Source organism: Octodon degus, unplaced genomic scaffold (genome assembly GCF_000260255.1).
Source record: "Octodon degus isolate 3935 unplaced genomic scaffold, OctDeg1.0 scaffold00086, whole genome shotgun sequence".
In the NCBI taxonomy this organism is placed as follows: domain Eukaryota; kingdom Metazoa; phylum Chordata; class Mammalia; order Rodentia; family Octodontidae; genus Octodon; species Octodon degus.
In genome coordinates, this window is record NW_004524662.1 from 8,130,654 (window position 1) to 8,151,490 (window position 20,837).

General features: G+C 34.3%; 1 protein-coding gene and 1 pseudogene across 2 annotated transcripts in view; one reads left to right on the forward strand and one right to left on the reverse strand.

Annotated features, from left to right (window-relative positions):
* The window catches only part of Nubpl (nucleotide binding protein like), a 313,256-nt gene that overhangs the window by 102,486 nt on the left and 189,933 nt on the right, over nucleotides 1-20,837 (reverse strand). The gene's annotated exons all lie outside the window — the stretch shown is intronic.
* LOC111818289 overlaps nucleotides 1-20,837 on the forward strand; it is a 42,395-nt pseudogene that overhangs the window by 19,006 nt on the left and 2,552 nt on the right.

A 20,837-nucleotide genomic window follows, 5' to 3' on the forward strand; every position in this document is an offset into this window, starting at 1 on the left:
CTCCTGGGCTGGGACTAGTCCCGCCGGCGCAGGGTAGCAGGAAGCTCTCTGCACACTCACCGGACCTGGGCTAGGACTGGGTCTCTGTACAGAGATTTTTTTTAGAAGAGGAAATAAGGTTGTAGACTTTGGAGAGAGGAATACTAAGTCTTTACATAGCAGTAAGGAAAGCAAATTAAAGAAAAGCTTATTGTGCCATGCAAGTAAAAATTAAAACTTCTCTCAATTAAGTATTACATGTTTATTCTCACAAATGAATGCTGAGAAAAGTTATATACTTCAAAATGGTCCCAACAAGTAATTTTAAAATAGCTTTTCCATAGGCCAAATGATTTAAGCACAGGGAAACACCTTTTGAAAATGAAAGGGGAAATTCTCCAGAGTAAAACTGAGTGTGAAAATATTTGGTTGAAATGTAATTTAAAAATATGTGACTTTAAAAAATTAGGGGCTAAAAAAAGTGAGCAGAAGTTAATCTGTTGATTAAATATACTAGTTAAAGTTCTACATTTTAGTGACCCATACCTGTTAAGTAGACTTACCACCTACAAAGGTGAAGAGAAAACAAGAAACCTTGTATCCTACTGAGAACCTAGTGCTTTTAATGCAGGAGATTTGAGAAAGATTAAGGAATAGAGGTATGAGAATCCAGGTGGAGAAGGTAGGATAGAGGGAAACAGGGCTAAGGATAGGAGAAAAATTAAACATAAGACCTTTGTTATTATTCCTCTTCAAGATGATAATAATCTATGTGGCCAAATATTTGGGCCCTTTCTGGACTTAGACATTTTTCTGTAATTGGTTTCCTAATTTAATGCTTTCCAGTCTTCTAATGGTAAGAATGAGTAATTTCTATTTGTCTTTATTTTCAAGTATTTCTGGTTAAGGGATTTAAAAAGTAACTAAAACTTTTGTTTGATGTAATGTAAAATATGAAATTGATCTTTCCAGAGTCAGGGATGATTAATGTTTTTGCTTTATACTTTTATACATTATGTTCTTATCAAACTAGTTAACAAATATTTTTATATGTTTATAAGCAAAGATGCTTTCATAGCATACTCTGTGTATATGTAAAACTAACTATTTAGAGGCTGGCCAAACAGCTCAGCGGATTAAAGTGCCTGCTTAGGCAGATACAGTGGCTGGGGTTCGATCCCTGGTGTGCCGTGCTGGCCCCACCCCCAGGGCATGCTGAGACTGTGATTAAGAGTGGGCGTGGTGATGTGCACCTGTAATCCCAGCTCTTGGCAGGCTGAACACAGGCGTATCTCTGCCAGTCTGATCTACGTAGTAAGACCCTGTAGACCCTTACTAAAATACAAAAAAAAAAAAAAAAAAGATTCAATTCGCACTGTTCACTTTTAACTGACAAAAATAGAAAAAATGGAAACTGCAGAAACTGTTGGAGAAACTGGACTTGACAGTCTGGTCCTGATGTATCTACCTTTGGCCAGCCAAAACCCTAGTCGAGAAACCTTCCCAATAGAGAGCAACAGGATGAGACTGATATCACTTCCAGTGTACCCCACTAGGTATTGACTAGCATTGATCAATAACCTGTAAAACTTTTGACAATTTAGTAATTATGGATGATTTCTGATTTTGTTTTTAATTCTTTGTATTGTGTTTAAATAATTCAAAAGTATATTTCTGATGAAGAGATACTAACTCATACTGCAGAGTTGTCACCTTATTGAAAGTGTACAATAGTCCATGAAGTTTGTAATGCCAACCTTGTATATCTTCAGGTGCTAGAATTAAAATTAATCTTTTATCACACACAAACACACACATACACACACACAAAACCAACCCAATTCCTACATCACCATCTTCAGCATTTTGCAACTTCCTAAATGACATATTATCTCAGAGATACCCAAAAGACATTTAAGAACCTAAGATCATGAAACTGCAAATAAATATAAGCTTTGCACATCTCATTAAAAGACTATTAAGTGAGCATCTGATTCTTCACATGTAAGTACCTTAGTCATAATTAAACTTGCTCACGATGTTGTATCCTAATGAGCAAGTAAATGTGGCAATGTATTCAGAAATTGTTCCTGCCTCAACAGGCACCTACTGTCTTCATATTTATCTAATATTACACATTACACTAATATACATGCTTCAAGTCAAAGTGTAAAGTAACAAGGCATGGAAGATAATCTTTATAGACTTTAACTCTAATTCAGAAATCAACACCTACACTTATATGTGGCAAGTACTGTTCTACACACTGGGGATACAGTAATGAACAAGATCCCTGAAGTCCCTGTTCTCATGAAAGGTGGTAGGAAAACTATGAAAAGTCAATCAGCACATTAACTGTAACCTTGGTAAGGTGTCAATTTACTATCTACAAAACTAGAAAACCTATATAATTTATATAAATATCATTATAATTCTCCTTATCAAATAAAAATTATGCAAAGGTCCACAAATAAGTAAGATTCTACACCAATTTTACCTGCTTCACCCTCATCTCCTACGGCACACACAAAACAATGTCTTGAGATATAAGTCATAGCTGAAATAGAACAATAATTTGATCATGATAGAGCCAACTTATGCCCTTGTTTTATACAGAAACTAACTCAGTAAGCTGTGATCTCTCAAATAAGATTTTAATAATTAATATATCTATTTAGAGCATATTTTGTCTGTTAGTTTTAATACTAATATCCAGATAAATGATTCTTTTATTTCAAATATCATGGCTGTCAGTTTAAAAACCATTATCAACTAGACTGTTAGTCAAATTATGAAATGCAACTCACATTTTAAGATGAGAATGTTTTTTTCTTTTCCAGTTGAAGAATCAATTTTGACATGATGAGTGCATACATTTGCAAAATTCCATCAAAACAGGCAAAAGAGTTGAAAGAAAAAATAGAAACAGAGCTACTGCAAATGGGAAAGGGACCAAGAGGTAGAAGGAACAGGAAGGGAGTGCTAGGAGACAAAGAAATAATTAAGATGTGTACATGTACCAACTGCACACAATAAATGTAATCATTTTGAGAAAGGAATGGATGCAAACATGTACTAATAAAAATAGTAATACAAACACACACACATAAGTAGATACGAAGGAGGAAATAAAATGGATTACAATTCAGACTAAGCTACTTTTGCACCAGAAAACAAGACTATATGAGTGTAAGGAATTAACTCTTTGAATCAAGCATAGTCTTGGTAATTCTGAAATATTAATATATAGGAAATAAATCAGAGAAAAAAGTACTTATAGATTCACAATGTAAATTAGCTAAAGGCTTGATTCTGTCTCTCAAACTCTTCCTCTAGCCCATCTCATCCCCCTCTGTTTTCCTAACCAGTGACATGGAAATGGGGAAAAGACCTTCACATTGAGAAAGCTAAGGCTAAAACTTGGGCACCCTCCCCCAAACTAAAAGAAATATATACTTACAATAGAACCACCCCTATCCTTCTGTTAGACTGTGGACTCACTCTTTTTTGTTGTTGTTCCTTGCATGCCTTCACGGCATGTTGGCGAGCGGGAGAGTTGTGAGGTTCGAACTCCAGCCACCTGAGGCTGACAGCTTTGTGGAAGCAGCCACTTAAAGGACTGAGCTAGGCCCAGGCTCCCGATTGGACTCACTCTTTAAGGGCAAAGGATAAGTTTTATTTACATGTCCATGTTTATACCAAGTAGTAACAGGCACATATTGACCAAAACAAATATCTTATTTTCTTCAATTAAAAAAAGGCAACTAAAAAGGCCTTTTATATCCTCCCACAACTAAAACTACAAAACTTCTGGCATCTACCCCACTTTCTTTCTTTGTCATGTATGTATTTCAATAACATCTACCTTTATATCCACCATAGCCATTTCTTTCTCACTATCCTCCAAAAGAAGAAGTGTATGCATTTCTCACCTGAGCTCTTCATGAAAGCTCCAAACATAACTACTATTTTCATGGTATTATAAAGATTTTTCAATGTGCTACAGAAGTGATCTACGAAGAAGACAAAGGAATAATTAGCTAGTATTCCTTGGTCAGAAATTATCTTAGGTTCAGGGTAGAAATTATTTGGCCAAACATTATAAGCTAATATCAGTAAAAACATATGAATCAAGAAGGTATGTACTCCAAAATCAAGTATGCAAATGCAAAAATCATTTTAAAAAAAAGTTTGGCTGATATTCTTTGTGATGGGCTACTCCATAGCCATTAGCAATACAGACCAGAGAAGCCTCTACATGGAGGGCAGCGAAGGCACTGACCCAATAGTGGATCTGGATGCACTTAATTGCCAGAAAATTGTGGAAGCAAAGTTCTACAACTCCTAAATTTATCCTCTGCTTTTCCTAATTGAAGTCACTGAAATACTTTATCTGGCATGGTCTTTCATAGAAATATTAAGCACCCCAAATCAGTATTAATATTCACTGGGTAATTTGAAGGCTTGGGTTCTACACTAGATAGTGCATTAGACACAATTTCTATGGGAGGAGCAGATTTTTGTCTACTGATGCCCATCAAACTGCAGGAAAACCAACTAACCAGGAAGTCACAAATAAATTTTCTTGCTTCTTTCAAGGAGTACTCATTCTATATTTTTATTTTTTCTAATCAATTTCATAGGTCCTGTCACATTGGTAGTTCAATTAAATAAGAAACTTACTGAAATATAAATAATTCGGTAATATTATCTTTGCCTAAAAGATTATGAATAATACCCTGGTTCTAATGCAGAATGATTTCTACACGATACTCTGATCCTGTATTTTGAAAACACAGAGGTTCAGAAGACCTACAAATTTGTTTTCCTAAAAATGACATACTGAAAAAATTCAGTTTGATAGTGGGTAATTATGGGTAATTAAGAGTGTCTAATATGTTTCTGTTGAAAAAATATTTAAGATATCAATTCAAAAAAGATAGCTGGGAAAAACCAAATTCACAAAGCCAATAATTTGGTTCACTTAGCTCAAATATATTTGCTCACTCATTTTTCATTTTTAATTAGACTGCTTATGAACACAGAAATCATATAACCCAAATCAGTGTTATCACACTCTTAAGGATGGTCATTTACTATTACTTTCATAGAGAAAAACTGAATCAGGGCTGGTGAGCTAGTTCAGTGGACTAAGCGACTGCTTAGGTAAGTGCAGGGACCGGGGTTCAATCCCCAGCACCACATATCTTGCCCGCATTGCCCCTGCGTGCACTAAACTGGTCACGAAGACCAGGTATGGTAGTACGCACACATATAATCCCAGTGCTGGGGTGGCTGAAAACAGGAGAATCACTATGAGTCCTAGCTGTGTAGTGGAACCCTATACCAAATACATCAAACAAACAATCAAAGGAGAGAGGGGGAGAAAGAGAGAGAGAGAGAGAGAGAGAGAGAGAGAGAGAGAGAGAGAGAGAGAGAGATTGGATCAAACATAAGTATCCTTTAATAGAAGAGTTAAATAAGTTATCCCATTCAATATTGAAATATTAATTAAGTCAATAAACAGAATGAGATTTATCTATATGTTCTGATCACAATTATAAGTGCATTAAGGCAAGCTGCTAAACCACATGACTGCTGTGAACTCACTATTGAGGAATACAAACTCACTATACAAGGAGTAACATAGACTTGTTCTGTGCCTAGAAAACATCAGGGAAATGCTCAATAAACAATTATGGGTTATTTCTCTGAATGATGAAGAAATAACTAAGGATAGGAGAAGCAGGCTTTCACTCTTTTACTCTATGTATTTTTACAGTGATGTTACTTAAGTTTCTACATAACAATATACATCTTCTTTGTATAAACAGAATTTAAAAGTACTATCCTCTTCATAGTTTTAACTTTGAGAGGTTATAATTGGTGTTGCAGTAGCTTAAAACATTTTTCATACATTTTTAATGAAATTATTTTTAAATTTTGTAATATTTTAAAGTATCTTGGTAAGAAATCTTTATCCTATGAAAACAAACAAATTTTAGAAGGCAAAAAGCAGTTGGAGCCTGTCATGGTAAACAGGTAAAAACAAACAATACTGTTTAAATCAATGTAAGACATGACTGCATTATTCCCTCTAACTATGAAAACTAAGTGTCCATCAGTAGATGAACAGATTAAGAAAATAATGTGCACATATACACAGTGGAATACTAGTCACTCTTAAACAACAACAAAAAAAAACAGGATACTGTTAGTTATGACATCATGAATGAATCCTGAGGACATTGTATTAAGTGACAGAGAAGACCAGACACAGAAAGATAAATATTTTATGATCTCGCTTACATATGGAATCTAAAAAGAAAAAAAAGATAAACTAATATGTACAGAGAGTGTAATGGTAGTTAAAGGAGCTAAAGTTTTGGGAAGATACTGGTCAAGGAATACAAAAATTGCAATTAGCAGAAATATGTTGAGGAGAATTACTATACAATATAGGGACTATAGTAAATAACAAAAGATGTAGTATACTTGAAAACTGGTAAGAAAGAATATTTTTAAGTGTTCTCTCCCCCTCGGGTGATTGTAGTGCCATGGTTGTTTATTTGTTTGTTTGTTTGTTTGTTTGTTTAAGACAGAATCTCATGCTGTAGTCCAAGCTGGCCTTGAACTCACTGAGCAGCCCAGGCCAGTCTTGAATTCATTGTGATACTCCTGCTTCAGCTTCCCAAGTACTGGGATTATAGGTGTTCACCACCATGCCTGGCCATGTTCTGTGCTTTCTAAAAATGTCTCATAATTTAACAGTCTAATCTCTTCTATGCATTTACTTATAACGTATTTCCCAGTTCCTTCTTAACGGAAGATATAATTATACATGTTACATTATTATTCATATGAGCTAAGAACTGTTTGCCAAATTTTCGTATCACACAGAAACACAATTACAAAACTTAACCTCTATTTATCTAGATATAAAAGTTTTTCTATAAATTATGACATTAATTATCCAAAATGAAAATATTTTCAAACACTTAGGAAATTTTTGACACATTGTGAATTTTCTAAAAATTTTTGAAGCTTTCCTAACAGAGCTAATTTTCCCACATGTAAGCCTTTGAAAACATTAATTTCAAAACATTGAGAGAATGCCAACTGAAATTTACATACTTTCTCTAGCAATAGTAGTGTATGTGTGGACCGGAGAGATAGATCAGTAGAATAAGCACTTGACTGGTAAGCACTAGGGCCTGAATTAAATCCCTGGTTCCAAAAAAAACCAAAAGAAAAGTAGTGTATGTTATTGATATTATATATGAAAATATAGATATTAAGATTCAACAGCTTACCAAACTTTTAATTATGATTTACTCAAAAATCATTTATTGAGTACCAATTGATTTGCTATGTACTTGAAATGCTAGGAATTCAACAGTGAATAAGATAGTCAAGAAGTTAGCATCACTTTCATGGAATGTGCACTCTAATGGCTATAAACAGCCAATTTTCAGACATAAAGGAAAAATATTGTCATAAGAAAACAAGAAGATAGTGATTGTGACAATCTGCTCTTCCAACTCTTAAAATGAAACCTGAATGTCAAGTGGGGAAAGACACTGAAGATCTGGGGAAAGGAGATTTTAGATAGAACAGCCTTACAGTTCAAGAGTCCTAAGATGGACATGAATTTGAGTTATCTGAAGAAAAGAAGAAATGCATTCTGAACTAGGACCAGCTTTGCAGAGATAAGTAGAAATCCAACTAAGTAGAACCTCAAAGAAGACTCTGAGTTATGGTGTAAGAACATGGCATTTTGTTTTGTTCTATATTTAATTATAGGAAGTTTAAAAACATATGATAGAAAGCCTGAGAGAATGTTTTCTCTCTACATGGCTCTCTTTAGGCCCATCATACATCATTGATCACTTTCCTCTGTGGCCCCATAATCTCCTTGATCAGAAAATTTGGGACACCACTGAGTTACAGGATGTTACAATACAGATTCTCTTATGTCCCGAGTCCTCACTGACCTTGAAGGGCTAGAGCCAAAATATTGGCTATCCTTGTAGCCCTTCTTTTTCACTAATTTTTTGGTCTGCAAACTTAAGTTGCTAGCCCTCCAGAAGAGAAGCTTAATGATATTATTACCCGATAACATAGGCAGTTGAGCTTAACATCACTATCTGTCTGCATTATCAAATGCTTTAGACATAACAGAACAGGTATTTTCCAATGATCATTGATATACTAAACTTTAAATCCCTATAGAATGAGAAAAAAATAAAAATAGGGCCAGGGACATAGCTCAGTAGAATAAGCGCTTGCCTGGCAAGTGCAAGGGCCGGAGTTCAATCTCAGGTTCTGCCAAAATTAATTAACTAATTAATTAAAAAATAAAAATAAACAATTACACATTTTTAAACAGAAATTTAGAAATCTAACCACATACAACATTGTAGCACGACAGTCCTATGTCATTTTTTTTTGTCTCTTATTTTCTTTTATTACCTTTTTAAAAAACATTTACTTGAGAGAGTATAGCAATAATTGATATGACATTAGAAGCAGTATGCATTTAGAAGACCAAAATGACAGTCATTCCAAGCATGGCCCTAATACTACACATTGCTATCCTCAGTGCAGTTGCTTAGTTCACAGGTATCAAAATACATAGTTAGGGTGAGAATCCTAACAATTAACTGCCCGTTTCAAAAACTTGATGGAGATTCTTAGGACCATTACCTTAACCATCTTGTATATCTAAATGTATGGTTTTTGCCTCAACCATGTTTCCTAACTTTTCTCCTTGCCCTCTCTCCATTGTTTAATCCTTAAGTTCTTGCTTTCCTTTTAATTGTGTTATTGGTCAAGCAATGGCTGTGACTCATCCAAACAGTTGACACTGACAAAAGATCTACAAACTGCCATACAGGGTTTCTGGGTAAATCCTCAGGGGATCTGACTGACCTTGTCAGATACAAAAGTTACATTTCTTGTTATACAGGTCTTGCTTTATCTTGGTCTTAACCATCCAGTAAAAAAGTATAAACACGAGGAATAAAAGGTAAATCCATATTAATATGCTGAGCTGTAAAAGGCTCAAGTCAACAACTTCTGACATTGCCAGTTCTGTGGATAACCCTTTACTATTATTATGGACTATTGGACTATACTGGATTATTTTGCTGAATTCACTCACCTACATTATTTGAATGGCGACGAAACACCCAACTCTGACAAAACTAAACAAAAAAAGGGGATATAAATGAAGGACCATTTTGTAGTGAAAAAATATATATGTATATATACATACAAAATAGGATAGATATACAGCTACTTTCTCTTAGTTCAGTGAGAAGATTTGTATTAATAGTGTTTAGACAAGATATCATGTCTGCATCTTGTGCTCTAAATAATACTACAAAGACAACAATATGCAATGTATTAATTATTACACAGGTCTTGCTAACCTGTTTTGAAGCTGTCTCATTGCTATTTCTCAATAAAATTAATTTAAAAAGTTAAGAAACAAAAAAAAATAAAAACATATGATAGAAAAGACCAGAATAAACTCCTATGTATGTACTACTTATCACTTAGTTTGAACAATTAGTAATTCATGGCCAGTCTCATTTAATCTATCCCCCCCCTTACTCATTCCTTATTTACTCCTCAGATCTCATATCATTTCATATAAACACATTTCAGTGTGTATCTCTAAAAAACAAAGATTCTTCTCGTAAATATGACTATAATCTTTGTGATCCAAGTTATCCTTCCTTAACTTTTTTTCCTCTTAAAACTGACTTCTGGGGCCAGGGAGATAGCTCAGTAGAATAAGTGCTTGCCTGGCAAGCGCAGGGTCTTGAGTTCAATCCCCAATACCAGCAGGAAAAAAAAAAAACAAAAACAAACAAACAAACAAAAAAACACCACCTTACTTCTTGGGGAATAAAAAGTAAGAGTAATTTGTCCTGCAGAATTTTTCATACTCTGAACTTATCTATTTCATTCTCACAATATCATTTAACATGTTTTTGTCTTTAATGTATTTCCTAAATCTGGATGCTCAATCAGATTCAGGTTTGAATTTTGGCACGATTAATCCACAGTTTATACTATGTACTTTCATCCATTAGGCAAGAAAATATACATTGTTTTCTCTGTGTGTATCTCATTAAAAGAGAGTAACACTTCCTGCCTAGATCTATTATAGTTTATCAAAGGTTATAAAATGCTGATATTAATTTCTATTAGCTCTTATTAGCTGGCATATTTCTCTAGAAAAGAAAGTTCTCTCATCAATTACTTGGTTAAGAAAACAGGAAAAGTAGAATACCTCTCTTTATTTTTTAAATTTCAAAAAAATGAACTGGTTACCTGATACATAAGAGTGTTTAACCAGAGAAGTCTTTAAAGATTAATCTGAAGAGTGTTTGGAGAAAACAATAATATATAAAAAAGCAAGAAGGACCATTGAAGAGGCCTTTGCTATATTCTAATTAAGAAATGATGGTGGCTTATCCTAGAACAGCAAAGAAAATTAAGAGAAGTAGGCAAGCAAAGTCTACAGGACTTGCTCATAAATTTTACATATGGAGAAAGGAAAGAAAAAAAAAAACAAGAATAAGTTCTAGATATTAGGCGTAAACAACTTCTTTCATTGGAAGTAAAATCATCAAGTTATGATATGGATGGAATGAAATCAGTATTTACCAAATTGTTATTGCTATTTGTCTGCATCTTGGCCAAAAGATAATTTAAATTTTCAGAAAGTAAAAACAAAACACATTTAATCATATTTTTCTACAAACCATGTTTTGCTGAAATAAAGACGCAGGACAAATTTTTTATTATCAGGAACTTTTCTTCCCCTCACTACATCTACATCTACATCTAATCTGTATCCATATTTACATCTAAATTTATATCAATATCCACTTAAATAGAGAGACAAGTATGTTTATATGAATGAGATACATGTTAGGTTGAAATAATTAAAGGTGAATAACAAATTATAATTTTAATTCAAAGTATCAATCCCTTATACCTGCTAATTGATCACCACAAAAGATTAGACAGCTAGCCAGAACACAGAACAAGGGAAAAGCAGAGCTCAAAATCAATAAACAGTTAATTAATACTAAGCAATTAATCTTGGGAGAAGATCAGAACACATTTATTTTTCAGAAGTCAATTTTACATCTTCCCATTTCTGAGTACCTATTGGGTTTCCTGTGCCTCTCATTAAAAACACAGATAAGAATATAGAAGGTTTATGAGTGAAGGGAAAGAAAGAGCCCAACCTCAACATATTAGCAATAAAAACATTACTTTCTAAATGACTAGATTTCTAAAAACATATTATCTTTCATTACATTATTTCTATTAGGACATGTTTGCAATATCTAATGCTTGCACTTCTTGTGTTAAGTCCGTACATGCCCTCAGCACATCTTAATTCCTTTTCTCATCCCCTTTCCCACACCTGCCTCCCCTACCGCCCCTCCCTCCCACTCTTGATCCTTCACCATTGGAGAAACATCCACCTCATTACATCCTCTTATCTTTTACTTTGCCCTTTATTTATATTTTGCATTTTTCAAATAAAAGAAACCATGAGATATTTAAGTTTTGTGTCTGACCTATTTCACTCAACATTACAGTGTCAAGGTGCTTATTTTCTTATTTTCATACAGAAAAAAAATTTCTACATATAAAAATTTTGGATGTTACCTCACTTCTATAATATTTAGAATATCTGTAATTGGTGAGTTAAAAATTACAAATGAACTCAACTCTATATAATCATTCATAAATCATATGGTTAATAGCTGAACAAATCCTATAGATTTCCATTGGACTTTATGTAGAAATATAGCTTATTTAATAGTAAATAAGTTTCATGAGAATGTTCTATTTCTAAAAAGTGCAAATGATAGCTCTGGTTATATTTCCTACTCTTAGCACTGCCTCTGTAAATTATACTCACACTTTAAAATATTATTTTAATTAATTTATTTATTGTATTTTAGGGAAGGGTCTACAGGATGTTCAGGGTCTTACTACTAGATCAGACTCATAGTGATCTGCCTGTTTACAGTCTCCCAAAAGCTGGGATTACAGGTGCGTGCCACCAAACCCAGTCCCAATAATCATCTCAGTGCACCCCAGGGGTGGTGCTAGCATGGCAGGCTCGGGAATCAAACCCTTAGCCCCTGTGCCTACTTGTAGGTGCTTTAAACCATTGAGCTATTTGGCCAGCCCTTTTATTTTAAAGAGAAGAAATAAAAATAGGGCCGGCCAGATAGCTCGGTGGACTAAGGAACCTGCTTTGGCAGAGTGCACCAGCTGGGGTTTGATCTCCAGTGCACCATGCCGGCCCCACTCCCAGGGTATGCTGAGACAGAGATTGAGACTGGGCATGGTGGCGCACAACTGTAATCTCAGCACTTGGGAGGCTGAAAACAGGAGAGTCTAATCTATGTAGTGAGACCCTGTAGACCCTGCCCTAAAATTCAAACTAAATAATAATAACAAATATAAATATTTCAAAATAGGCTAATAGGAAAGTAATGATAATTGATACATTGTTATCTTCATAGCAGTTACTCTGAATACAAGACACAGACATTAAATATTTTAAAACCAAAAAACTTTTTTTAATTCAAAAAGTATTTAGGAAACATAAACCAGGCAGAATGTATTGAGTTGTTTTCCTTGTCTTCTGGAATGGGGTCTGTTGTGGCTCTGCCAGGGATAGTTCCTTCTACCCCATGCTATGGTTTCCCTCCTGCCCACTTGCCTTGTCCTTGGAAGTGGCTGTGTCTTCTCCATCATTTTGTTAGCTCTCAGCCATTTCTTCAAGGTTTGTCTCCACTATCTCCATCAGAATACTTTTCCTTGGCTTTGTTCCTCCTGGGGGCCAGGCTGCCCCAAATGCTCTCTCCCTGCTCCTCTACCCCCCCCTTCTCCCTTTCATCTATCCTTTTGCTGGCCTCTTCCCCAGCTGCAGTCTTTTTCACATCTATTTCCACCTTCAGACCACATATTTTAAGTTCACTATTCAAAGAATTTGTGCTGTTATAGTCAGGTTTTGCAAGGAAAATAATACAATACAGGACACATAATTTTCAGGATTATTTTATAACATAGTCATCCAAAGAGTCAAATATAAAAGAATGCAAGAGATCTGTCCCAATGCTAGAGACCAAAAGAATTCAGCTGTGGGCCTAGGTCCCATGGCACTGTCCTGTATGAATGCAGTTGAAGGCCTAGAGCCATGACAATGCCACCCACAAGTCCAAATAGAGGCCTAGAATCCAGAACAATGTCTCAGGGAACTCTGTATCATGGATCTATACTGGGAAGCCCCGAAGGTCAGTGGTGGAAGCTAAAAAGTCTGCGTCAGCAGCATGAAGGATCTGTGCCAGCAGGCTGAGGGACCTGCATTGGTGCCAGGAAGCAACATTGGTCAACATCATTGGTCATTTGAAAAATGCAAATTAAAACAATACTGAGATTCCATCTCACCCCAGAAAGAATGGCTAACATTAAGAAGTCAAATGCTGGAGGGGCTGTGGAGAAAAATGAATCCTGCACAATTGGTGGGAGAGCAGACTGGTATAACCACTATGGAAATCAGTGTGGAGATTCCTTCAAAAGCTAGGATTGGACATCCCATTCAATCCAACTATTCCTTTCTTGGGTATTTTCCAGAAGAACTGAAAACAATACCATAGCAATGTTTATGGCAGTGCAATTTGTCATAGCTAAATCCTGGTAACAACCCAGATGCCCATCAACTGAAGAATCGATAAGGAAGATGTGATATCTTTACACAATGGAGTATTATTCAGCTACAAAACAGGATAAATTTGAGTCTTTCATTGGTAAATGGATGCAACTAGAGAACATACTCTTAAGTGAAATAAATCAGATCTGCATGTGCAAACATCACATTGTCTCCTTACTGTGAGAACCTGAAAGAGAAAAATGGAATCTGAAGGATACAATAGACACTGGTGAAAGAGAATGAACTTATTCAAAAGGAAAGAGTTACTGAGTTGAGGAAGACATAAGAGGAGAGGGGAAAAGAGATTCATCTATGTATGCAAGCAGGATGTTTTGGACAACTGTACTGTGCATTTCTGCTGGTCTATGGAAAGAAGCAGTTAAAGTTTCAATTTGTTTCGTCTCCTTTTTTCAATTGTTTCTCCTTTTTGTCTTCTTAATTTCATACACATTTTTTTCTTCTTTATTCTTTCAATTTTACATGCATATATCTGGTAATATGAATAACTGGTTGGAAGATAACACTATATATTACAACAAATACTGTGAAATTCATATTACTTTAAGTAAAAATCAGTATCACTTGTAATTTTTTGCTTTAATTCTAATTTGTACTGTCTTTAGAAAAGCAGAACTGCAAAAAATAAAAATGGTTGAATGTAAATATAGGTCAGAGTGAAATCTGTTGGCTCAAAGCATATTAGTGCAAAAAACAAAATATAAGAAATAAGCCAAACACAAAACAAAAAAGCAGCCTCCATACAAAGATTTAATTTCTTAATAAAATATGCGATTTTTTTTTCCAGAAAATGGCAAAAAGAATTGCTCACATGGTCCCAGATCTTTCTGCTGTCACATAGTACCTGAGTGGCTTATATTGTGACTTTGGGGTTTTGGCATCCTAATACCAGAGGACTCCATGACATGACTGTTGGTGCCAGGGTTCTCTTCTAGCCTGTAGTTGTTGTAGATGATAACTGTATGGACTGTACCTGAAAACCCTAGTGAATTCGCTGCTTATGTTGCAAGAGTTAGGATGGAAAGTTCCACTACTCTGCCTCTGCTTTCCTTGGTCTCATGTACTGCTAAGGAGTAAAATAAATAGTTCTGTGTTAAAAAAAAAATAAAAATGTACAAAATAAGAAAACAGAATAAGCACAAGTATAATTTCACAAACTACAAACATAGATGAAATATTTCAGTAACTACAGAGAGCTTAGATCAAAAGGAACTGTTTCTTTAAAAAAGAATGCTAAGTTCATTTACAATAGTTTAAAAGTAAGTGTGGCATTTAAGCTATATCTGAAAGAAAAAAAGTAAGATCTTTCAATATAGTAAAGTATATAAAGTAATTCTATCCTGTGTACAGATAAAATATTTTAATTTCTGAAATATAATTGCTCTTTGAGTACTACATTTTCTTTGTTTTCAATGCCTTTTTGACATTTATTTTTAAAGAAATATAATTAAGTGCTTTGTGCTTTTGTATATTTTTCTTACTCAGAATCATCATGAATATTTAAATGCAAATTAGTTCCATCAAACATCTTTTAGATAACAAATTGTATTCTGAATACCAATTATTCAAAATGCAGTCAGAAGATTCCCAACCTGGCTGTTTAAACATAAAATGTACAAACCCAGATGATATATCTATTTACATTACTTATCATATAAAATAGGTTATTTATATTTAGGCTCTTACCATCAAATTTCTTTTTTCAAGTAAAAATTTCTTTTTTCTTTTTTCCTTTTTTCCCCTATTTCCACTTCATTCACACACCCCACAATACACCCCTGCCTTGGTAAAACATTTCTCTGTAATTTTTCTTCATTCTCTTCCCATTTAAATGCTAGGTCCTCCTCCAAATTAAAAACTGACATTTCTTCAATATCCATCTAATAATCCTTAACCTGGTAAGGTAAGAAACAGAGTTATGGCTTTTCCCAACAAGATCAAGACTCATATTTTCATTCCCTTAATCTTTCCAATTGCTATTTCTTCCTTCACTCAAAAATACTCTTAGTCTTACTTTCAACACTAAGAATTAACATAACTTCGTTTCTAGGAAACTGGACAGAACACAACCCAACTGGTTTAAATGAGTAGAGCTATGCAGACCCAAAACTTTAAAAGTGCCAGATTTGAGGGAAATTCTTCTCACTGTTTAAGATATATAATATCCAATCAAGGTAGAATTTCCATAAGTGAATGAGAATGTTCATTCATCAGAAATTTTCAAAATTCTATAATAAATTCAAACTTGACATAAAAGAATTGTCTGATTGAGGATATCATCAAAACACATAGTACGGATCATTTAAAGTTATATAAAATATCCACCACGTATTTAGGCAGCCTCTGAAGAATCATTAAGGGTTGAGATATAGCTCAGTGATAAAGCACTTGCCTAGCATGTGCAAGGTTGTGGGTTCAAACCTTAGCACCACCAGAAATGAAAAAAAAAATCACTGAAAATTTCCTTTCCCACAGCATTAATTTCTTCAGTTTTTACTTTATTCAATATACTTTCACAATAGTTTATAAATTTAAAATACCTCAAATTACATCACTTATGCCTTAAAGTAAAAATTTCTTAATACCATGTATGAAAATAATATGGTAATAAGTAAAATATATGCAAATTAAATTTTAGGATAAGAAGGCATTTTGCATGCACCAGTTCTCAAGGCCCTGGACAGTCCTATAAAACTTAGAACACTGACTTTTCTTATTCTTTCTTACCTTTTTTTCCCATTTATAATATTAAAACAATGAAGGGAGATTATCTACCATGGGAAGATCTGGGAGAAACCTTAGAGAAATGGAATCATAAAAATAGAATCATAATGAGAGAGAAATTAGAGAAACAATACCTTTCATAATAGTGTCCCAAAAAATGAAATACTTAGGAATCAATCTAACTAAGGAAGTGAAAGATCTATACAATGAAAATTACAGTACTCTGAAAAAGAGATCGAAGAGGATTTTAGAAAATGCAAAGGTATTCCTTGCTCCTGGATAGGAAGAACTAACATTGTGAAAATGGCCATACTTGTAAAATTGTTATAAAGATTTAATGCAATCCCTATCAAAATATCACCAAAATATTGCACAGATCTTGAGAAAATATTCCTAAAATTTATTTGGAACCAGAAAAGATCTAGAATAGCAAAGGCAATATTGGGCAACAAAGGCAAGGCAGGAGGCATTACAATCCCTGACTTGAAATTACACTATAAAGTTACTGTGATAAAATCAGCATGGTACTAGCAAAAAAACAGACCTGAGGATCAATGGAATAGATTAGAAGATGCAGATACAACTTCAAACACACTTAATCATCTTATCTTTGACAAAGCAGCCAAATATGTTCACTGGAAGAAAGATAGCCTCTTTAACAAATGGTGCTGGAAAAACTGGCTCTCCACATGTGAAAAACTAAAACTAGACCTGGGTCTAATCACCATGTACTAGACTAAAGTCAAAATGGATTAAAGATTTAAACATTAAAACAGAAACACTAAATCTGCTAGAAGAGAAAGTAAGTGGAAATCTTGAAAGCATAGGGATAAGGCAGATAGTTCATGAACAAAAATCAAACTGCCCATAAATACTTGAATGAATCAATAATTGGGACCTCCTCTTATTGATAAGTTTCTGCATGTCAAAAGAAATCACCAACAGACTAAAAAGACAACCCATAAATTTGGAAAATAATCTTAACCAATAATGATTCAGCTATAAATTTTTTTTTTTAAATTAGGGCCCCAAAATTTAAAGACCCAATCCAAAAATGGGCATCTGAGATGAACACACACTTCTCAGAGAAAGAAATACAAGAAGCAAATAATTACCTGAAAAAATGATCCACATCACTGGCCATTCGAGAAATGCAAATTAAAACAACAATGAGATACCATCTCACCCCAGAAAGAATGGCTATCATAAATAAATCAATAATAAATGGCAGAGAGCCTGAGGGGGATAAAACCCTTCTCCACTGCTGGTGGGAATGTAGACTAGTACAACCACTATGGCAATCAGTGTGGAGACTCCTCAGAAAACTAGGACTGGAAATCTCATTCAATCCAGCTATTCCCCTTCTGGGTATTTTTCCAAAAGAACTGAAAACATTGTACCACAATGATATACGCGCACTCATGCTCACAGCAGCACAATTTGTGATAGCCAAATCTTGGAAGCAACCAAAATGCCCATCACTGAATGAATGGATGAAAAAGATATGGTATTTTTATACAATGGAGTATTACTCAGCTATAATGAAAGACAAACTCAAAGCCTTCATAGGTAAGTGGATGCAACTAGAGGCTGCACTCATAAGTGAAACAAATCAGACCCACATGTATAAATATCGTATAGTCTCCCCAGTGTAAGAACCTAAAAGAGGAAATAAAACCTGAAAGTTATAACAGATATAGTAAACCAGAAAGAAATGGAATTTAAGGATTAAACAACAAAAATGAGAGAAAAGAAAAAAGATGGAAAAGAGGCAGGGGGAAAAATATACAAGTATATATGTATATAGGATAGCTGTGGTGAGTATACTAAAAATTTCCATCAGTTTTTTGAAAATAGCAGTTAATGTGTAGAATTTTTACTCTGACTTACTGTTTGCTGATTATCTGCAATCTAACCAACTACATTGAGGACAGCAATGTATAATAAAAAAAAATGCTTGAATACTTGTCTTCTAAATGTGTACCATTTCTAATTTATCAATTATTACTATACTCTCTTCAAAATAAATTTTTTTAAAAAGACAGGAAGAAAAATAAGAGGGATAAGAACAAAAATTTAAGGTTTCTGGAAAACAAGCGGTAACATGCAATCATATGTTCAATCTTTTTTTTTTTTTTTTTTTTTTTTTTTTTTTGCGGAACCAGGGATTGAACTCAGGCCCTTGTGCTTGCCAGGGAATTGCTTATTCTACTGAGCCATCTCCTCGGCCCCTCATATAACTATATCTGTTAATCTGAGTAACAGATTTGACAATAAAAATAGATAATATATCAACCATTGTTTTTTTGTTTTGTTTTGTATTTTAGGGAAGGGTCTACAGGGTGTTTAGGGTCTTACTACTAGATTGGACTCATAGTGATTCGCTTGTTTACAGCCTCCCAAGAGCTGGGATTATAGGTGCACAGCACCATGCCCACTCTCTCAACCATTGTTAATCAGCTATTCTTGTTCTGAAAATCTGTAACATATGTATTGTTGCATGTCATCCTGTTTCTGAGTTTTGTTCTTGATTTTGTCCTTTACTTTTTAAAATGAAATGATAAAATTAAATTTTAAAAAATAGAATCATAAAAAAACAATAAAAATTTGGAAAACAAAGGACATATATCTGAGAAATGCAGATATATATTCAATGGGTGTTTGGAACTAAGAACTATTTGCCATTCCAACTCTTTAGCCTCTGCATAGTAGCTTGAGGAAGAGTATGAGTGTCTCAGAGATGATAAGTTTGGGTTCTTTCATTTGTTAACTGCTGACACCACCTTTCAGGATCATTTATATATATTAATATGGTACTGGGGATCAAACTGAACTCCCTACATTTTGCCTAAGCTTGCCTAAACAGGTGCTTCAGACTGCTGAGCTATCTCGCTGGCCTAAGGATCATTATTTTTACATGGGCTTACACACACACACACACACACACACACACACACACACACACCCCTCCCAACTCCTCAGTGGTGTAAACATTCCATATTCAGGCAGAAAATTTCCTTCATTTTTCAGGAAATCTTTGGGTAAGAAACCAGCAATAAAAAAAATCTAACTGAACCTGGCTGAGGGAATGGTAAAACTAAATTGCAATTCTATTTAGAGATAGATAATTTTAAAACAATGGAAGAGAGTCATCTAAAGAGTGAAATGAATTTTGAGTTTAGCAAAGTTCAGTAAATCGAGCACTATTAAGCTCAGAAAAAGTAAAGATACCAGAATCTGAACACTCCCTGAGGTTAGTCAACTCCACAAAATGAGGAGATAACAATGCTGGAAAGTTAATGTAGGACTCTGAAAGCTCTAACAGAGATTGGAAAGTTCAAATGACAACAAAATCTTAGTGAGATCATGATAATGGATTGTTGGAAGAGAATGTAATGAAAATAAAAATTTGCATAAGTTGAGATGGAAGAATTGAAAGAGAGATACTGGATGTAGGCACAAGGCTATATGAGAAGACTATGAGTCAGCATTTCTTGAGAAATGCCCATGGTTTGATGGCCTCACCTAGAAGTTTATTAAGAATACAGAAGCTAAGACCCTACCAGAGACCTAATGAATCAGAATCTAAACTTTCAAGTGATTCTTACAGTTACAATTAAAAATCAAAGATAAAAAGATGCTATGCTGACAGAATGAGCTCTGAAAGACTAAGAGAGGGGTTTTGTTTGCTTTTCTGGGGGGAGGTTGTATAATGTTTAGAGAAAATGAATTTCACAGTGTCAGTGAAGAACAGGCAAATTCTAACTCTCTTGGTTTTCCATGATGTCTGGAGCTTGAGATTGCATAGAGATACATCTATTGTTTTAAAATTTTGATATGGTTTTCCTATCCCTTTTTTCTACATTTGCTCAAGCTTATCTCTTAGATTTTTAAGGAGAAGGGTGAGCTTCATGTTTTTATTTTAGGTTGCCTTAAATTTCTTTTACAAAGAGATGGGATATTTACAATCAATTTGAAAGGGCCGGGGATATAATTCAGTACCTGCCTCGCCTATTTGTTGCAGTTCCTTTTGCATAATAAACTATGTCTGCCTATTAAGTACAATGCATACTAAGAGGCAAAAAAATACACTTTGTAAAGCTAAGGCAAACATATGAACCAAACTCAGGTATTGCAAGGATGCTGAAGTCATCAGACCAGAGCAGCTTTTTAAACTACGATTAATATTCTAAGGGCTATAATAAATATAGTAGGTTGTATGCTAAACAAATAGGAATTTAAGTAAAGGGATAGAAATTCTAGGAAGGAATAAAAAAATGCCGGAGAACAAAAATATTGTAATAAAAATGGAGGACAGTCTTGATGGCCACGGCATATTCACAGCTAGAAACTTCTG